We start from the raw sequence: 6,413 nt of genomic DNA on the forward strand, positions 1-6,413 counted from the left end.
GGGTGTGGCAGTCCCCGAGCCGGTTGCCGAAGTCGCCGGGCCGACTACTGAAGTCCCAGGGTCACCTGCTTGGTTCTTCGAGCCAGACCCGGCCGCGTCAGGGTCAGGCGGTACGAAGATGGAATCGGACTCTGGAGACGGCTTGATGGACGGCTTGAGGAGGCGTTGTAGAGCGACGCCGGTTGGTATTGCTTGCCGAGTGGAGCCTATTCGAGCCAGGGCATCGGCTGGCTCATTGTCGGCTCGCGGTACATGGAGGAACTCGCATCCTTCAAAGTATCCGCTGAGTTGTTGAACCAGGAAGCGGTAGCTTGCCATATTTGCGTCCTTGGCGCCCCAGTCGCCAGATGATTGCTGAACCACCAAGTCTGAGTCGCCATAACATAGGATCCGGCGGATGCCGAGTTCCTTGGCAAGCCGGAGCCCGTGTATGAGTGCCTCATACTCGCTACATTGTTGGAGGCGGCAAAGTGAATTTGCAGCGTGTATCTGAGCTTGTCGCCTTTGGGAGAGGTAAGGACGATGCCGGCTCCCAAGCCGGTGCGCATCTTGGACCCATCGAAGTGCATGCGCCAATGAGTGGAGTCGGGAGCCGGCGGTAGGTACTGGGTCTCGGCCCAGTCGACGAGGAAGTCGGCCAATGCTTGGGACTTGATGGTGGTGCGAGGCTGGTAAAAGATCGTGTACGGGGCCAGCTCGATGGCCCATTTCGCCACCCGGCCGGATGCATCCCAGCTGCCTATGATCTCAGCCAGCGGGGCGGTGCATACGACCGTGATGGGATGCTCTTGGAAGTAGGGCTTCAGCTTCTTGGCGGCGAAGTACACGCCATAGCACATCTTCTGGTAGTGCGGGTAGTTCTGCTTCGAGGTAGACAGTACCTCGCTCAAATAATACACCGGCCTCTGGACCGGCTGGGCTCGGCCTTCTTCTGGGCGTTGGACTACAATGACGGTGCTGACCACCCGGCTGGTTGCGGCAATGTAAAGGAGCATGGGATCTTTCTCAGTCGGCGCCGCTAGGATGGCGGCGTGGCCAGCATCTTCTTCAGCTCGTGAAAAGCTTGGTCGGCCTGGTCGTTCCACTCGAAGTGAGTGCTCTTCTTCATGAGGCGGTAGAGGGGAGAGCTTTCTCTCCGAGCCGGCTGATGAAGCGGTTCAAGGAGGCCAAGCATCCGGTGAACTTTTGGATATCTCGAAGCTTGGTGGGGATCGCCATTCTCTTGATGGCCTTGATCTTCACCGAGTTGCATTCGATGCTGCGTTCGGAGACCAGGAAGCCTAGGAGCTGGCCGACTGGCACTCCGAACACGCATTTCTCGGGGTTGAGCTTGATTTGGAACCGGCGTAGGTTCTCAAATGTTTCTTTGAGGTCTCCCAGCAAGGTGCCGCGCTTCTCCGTCTTCACCACAATGTCATCCATGTAGACGTGAGTGTTTCTGCCGAGTTGCTTGAGGAGGCACTTCTGCATGCAACGCTGAAAAGTGGCACCGGCATTTCTTAAGCCGAATGTCATAGTCAGGTAGCAGAAGGCTCCAAATGGCGTGATGAAGGCGATCTTCAGGCGGTCGTCCGGATCTAGCTTTATCTGGTGATATCCTGAGTAAGCATCCAAGAAACTCAACAGCTCGCATCCGGCCGTGGAGTCTATCACTTGGTCAATCCTGGGCAGGGCAAAGGGATCTTTGGGGCAAGCCTTGTTGAGGCTCGTGTAGTCTATACACATGCGCCACTTGTTGTTCTTCTTTAGCACGAGGACCGGGTTGGCGAGCCACTCTAGAAAGAAAACTTCCATAATGAAGCCGGCTGCCAGAAGCCGGGCTATCTCCTCTCCCACAATCCTGCGTTTCTCCTCCGACAGTCGGCGAAGGGGTTGTTTGACTGGCTTTGAGTCTTCTCGGACGTGTAGTTTGTGCTCGGCGAATTCCTTCGGGACGCCCAACATGTCCTTAGGGGACCATGCAAAGATGTCCCGATTCTCACGGAGGAAATCGGCGAGCTCGCCTTCCTATTTGCTGTTTAGGTTTGCCCCGATGACGGCAAACCTCTCTGGGTGCTCGGGGTCAAGAGGTATCTTCTTTGTCTCCTTGGCCGGCTGGAAAGATCCTTGAGCATCATGCTCCTTGGGATCGGGGGACACGGCCGACTACTTGCCGGCTATGGCCACGACTCGGTCCAACATCTTCTTTTCTTCAGCAATCACAAGGGACTCGGCCAGCCGGCTGCTGGCTGCTGCGCACTCAGAGGACTTCTTGTAATCGCCGGCTACGGTGATGACGCCCTTGGAACTTGGTATCTTCATCTTGAGGTATGCATAGTGGGGAACTGCCATGAACCTGGCCAAGGCGGGTCGGCCAAGCAACACGTGGTAGGGGCTCTCCAGGTCCACCACTTCAAACCAGATTGCTTCCCGGCGGAAATGCTCCTTGTCCCCAAAGAGTACATCAATCTTGATCTTGCCAATGGGGGCGCAGGACAAGCCGGGTACGATGCCATGAAACACTGTCCGAGTAGGCATGAGCTGCTTTGTCTTGACATTTAGCTTCTCCAGGGTGTCACGGTACAGGATGTTGATGCTGCTCCCGCCGTCTATCAGCACGCGGGAGAAGCAGGAAGCGCGTCTGTCCGTCGCGAGGGTGGCTTCCTGGACCAACGCATAAGAGCCGGGAGACTACATCACCTCTGGATGGTCGGCCCGGCTCCAGCTGATGGGTTTTTCTGACCAGTGCATGTGCTCGGCGGGGTGGGCAGCAACCATGTTGACTTCCTGGTTCTCTCGGCGTTTGCTGCGCCGGTCTTCGGGCTGGCTTGTAAAGACGATATAGGCGGCGTGCTCGTCGGGGAACTCATCATGCACGGCTCCGACCGCGGGCCGAGCGGCCGGCGCCGGCGGAACCGGAGGCGGCGGGCTGGCAGGCGGAGGCGGCGCGAGCCCTTCGCCTTTGGAGATTCGGGTGAGCCAATGGCACTTCCGGGTTGTGTGGTTGGACGGCTTCGCGCCGCTGTGGAACTTGCACGGGGCGTCGAGAGTTTGCTCGTAGGAGAAGGCCGGCTGCCAAGCCGGCCTGCCGCCCTTGGGTTTCTTGGGCACGGGCCGCCCTTCGGGCGGCACGTCTTCAACTGTGGCCACGTGCCGACTGGCAGGATGCGGCGCGGGGCCCTTGCGCTTGTGGTCGTTCGAGTGTGGGCGTCGGCCGGAATCCCCAGCCGGCGACTTGGGCGCCGGGTTGAGTACTTTTCTGGACGCGTCTACCCGGAGCTCGGTCTTCATTGAGGAGTCGGCGGTGGCGTACTTGTCCGCTATGTCTAGAAGCTCGTCGACGGTAGTCGGCTCGTCGCAGAGAAGCTTGTGCTTGAGTATGGTGCCTTCTCGGCACCCAGCTGTGAAGTATTCTATGGCTTGCACCTCGTGCACCCCTTCGCAAGAGTTGCGGAGCTCGGCCCAACGCGTGAGGTAGTCGCGAGTTGACTCGGCGAGGCCTTGTACGCACAAGGAGAGCTGTCTGGGCTTGGGAGCCCGCTTGTAGGTGCTGGTGAAGTTGCGGACGAAGGCTTCTGTGAAGTCTAGCCAGCTGTTGATGCTGAGAGGCTTGAGGCTGTTGAGCCAGGTCCGCGCCGTGCCTTGCAGCATGAGGGGCACGTACTTCACGGCAACGCGCCGGTTGCCATTGGCTATGCTGACCGCCGTGGAGTAGTCGATCAACCAATCTTCCGGCTTCACGGAGGTGTTGTACTTGGGCGTGTCTCTTGGGAGCGAGAACCCTTTGGGGAAGGGCTCGTCGCGGATGCGGGGGCCGAAACAAGGCGGGCCGACATCGTCTTCTTCTTCCAGCGCCAGGGATCGCGCCAGGCGGTCGATCCGATGGCGGGCATCCTTCTCGCCGACTCCTTTGCGGCGACCTAGTCGGCCGCTGAGAGTCGGGTGCGCCACTGGCGGCGGGGTGGGATATCTCTCTCCACGGGGTCGAGGCGGAGGCGGGTTGCCCCGCCATTCCATGGCTCGGGGATGGCCGTCCGTGTCTCGCTCGATGGAGATTCGGGTCCGGCTTCGGCTGGCCACCGGCTCTTTCTCGCGCCGCGCGCGGGCGTTGCTCGTAGTCGGTGTCCGGGACGCCGCGCCGTGATCTCGGCGCGGGGGAGGGCTTCCCGCGCGGGTGTCGGCTTCGTGCCGCTGTGCGGCCGCGTCAATCAGTTGCTGGATGCGCCGGGTCATGTGGGGGAGTTCTTCGGCCTCCAAGCCGTCCAACTCGTCCACGGCCGCCTGCGCGGCACGCAAGTTCTCGAGCGGAGTGGCATAGACCGGACGGTCGACTCCCAGCATGTCGGTGATGACGGCGCCGCGTTGGTTGACAATGCCGGCCCGGCTTGGCCCGCCCGGGGCCGGCGTGCCGAAGGCGGCGCGGTCAGCTTCACGCTGGTAGGCCTCAGTGAGGCATCTCATGGAAGCCAGCCTCCGGCCCTCTGCGAGGAGGGCGAGGCGGCGTGCCTCCAGTGCTTCGTCATCGGCATCAGCCGGGAGGGGGTGGACAAATCGTGGGCCGCCGCGTGCGGGGCGTCGTGGGCGCTCTCGTCGGCCGGGCCGCCGCGGCCGATGACCATCACTTCGTTGGTAACAGTATCGCGACCGTCGGTCCGAGGAAGCGGGTCATTGTAGATCGCGACGTTGGTGGGGAAGGCGTCGAAGGAGGCCGTGCCGGAGTCGACAGGCATCGGGTCGATGGAGCCAACCGACTCCAGATCCACCGCGGGCTCGCTGGAGACATGGAGCTGGCCGAGGAGGTTGGCGAGGTGGTCGGTGCCCGCATCGGAGGCAAGCTCGTCGGAGATGAGGGTTTCGTCGAGGAGATTGGCGAGGCTGCTCGCCGCGCAGATGCTGGTGACGCCTTGCAGCGCGTCGTGGCAAGCGCCATCGGGCGTGCCGGGCTGGCTACGCTCGCTGGGGAGGAAGTGGGTTCCCGTCCAGAACAGGTCTCCAGACGGCAGTGCACCTGGCCTCACGGCGGGAGCCAAATGTCGGGTGGTAGGTGCGACATATGCCAACGGGTGGCTTATCATTGTGGGAGCCAGTAAGACGTCGCCGGTGCCTGGAAACAGGATGAGGCGAAGGCATGCACGCTGGCGAATCTTACCCAGCTTCAGGGCTCTCCGTGGAGATAACACCCCTACTGCTGCTCTGCGGGGTCTCTGCATGATCACTAGATGGACAAGTAGCTACACAATGCTCCTTGAGCTGCTTGGTGGGAGGAGTAAGAAGGGCACGGCTAGCTTGCTTCTTCTCCTTGTGTGGTGTCTAAAACTAGCTAGGGGTCCAACCCTTTGCATGGGCGCCCCGGGGGGTTTATATAGGCCTACCCCCCGGGGGTACAATGGTAATCCGACTGGGCGCGAGGCCCAGCCATCTGTGACTGCGCTCGCCGGCTTCTGCGCCGGCGGCTGGGGCCCGCCGACTGGTGGGTCCTGCCGGCTGTCGGCCCCTTGGTCGACAGGCAGGCCCCACTGTCCAGGGCCTGGTCGGTGGCTGGTTACTGTTGCTCTATCTTGGTGACGTGGGCTTCATCGAGGTAGGCGTGGCTACAGTGCCGCCGCCCGGCGGGCGATCGCTGTAGCATCACCGCGTCTTGTCTCCTTAATGGGGCGTCTCCTTCGAGGGAGGCGGCAAGCCGGCTGCGGGGAGCCGGCTCTGTCTTGGGCCGACTGGGGGAGGCGGGGCCGCCTTCGGGTGTCTCCCTGCCCGAAGGGGCCCACCTCCCATGGGCCACGCTGGTAGTCCATCGTGGATGACATCAGGGTCAGTGTGGCAACAGTGCCGCGCCGGACGGGTCATGGCCACCCGTACGGCGCACTGTGCCAGGCGCGCTCCGGGATTCGCGGGTGGCAGGCTTCACTGTAACCACGCCCCGTCTCATCGCCGCTAGGTGGATGCAAACTTTGAGGGTACGGTCTCGACCGCTTTATGGGAGACGGCTTCTCGAAGTCGGCCCTCCCATGGCTTTCTTCCTGAGGGCTAAAGTCGGGCCACCTTCCGAAAGCCGGCCTGGGTGACAGCTAGCAAGGGGAAGGCGGCCCCATGTCTTGGATTCTTGAGAGCCGGACGGGCTCGTAATTTTTTCATAAGGGCCAGGGGAAGCCGGCTAGGCTACCCATGGCTATTTACTCCGACACTTTTCTTTATGCTCTTGCGCCCTAGAGTGAAATGATGGTTGCTTCGTCCGTCCATCTTAATGCGGGAAAGGTGGGGCTTTGTGATTTGACCCCTCGTCGCTCATTTTCTACTACTGCGGCGCTACGACTGGGGTGCCTCCAATTCCAACCGCTGCTCTGAACTGTAATTTGGTGCATCGCACGTGGAACAAGACGGTGGATGAGCCACATGTCGGCCAAAGGGGTCCTGCTAAGTGTGTCGCCATTTCGTGT

This window comes from Triticum aestivum, chromosome 4A (genome assembly GCF_018294505.1).
Source record: "Triticum aestivum cultivar Chinese Spring chromosome 4A, IWGSC CS RefSeq v2.1, whole genome shotgun sequence".
Lineage (NCBI taxonomy): Eukaryota > Viridiplantae > Streptophyta > Magnoliopsida > Poales > Poaceae > Triticum > Triticum aestivum.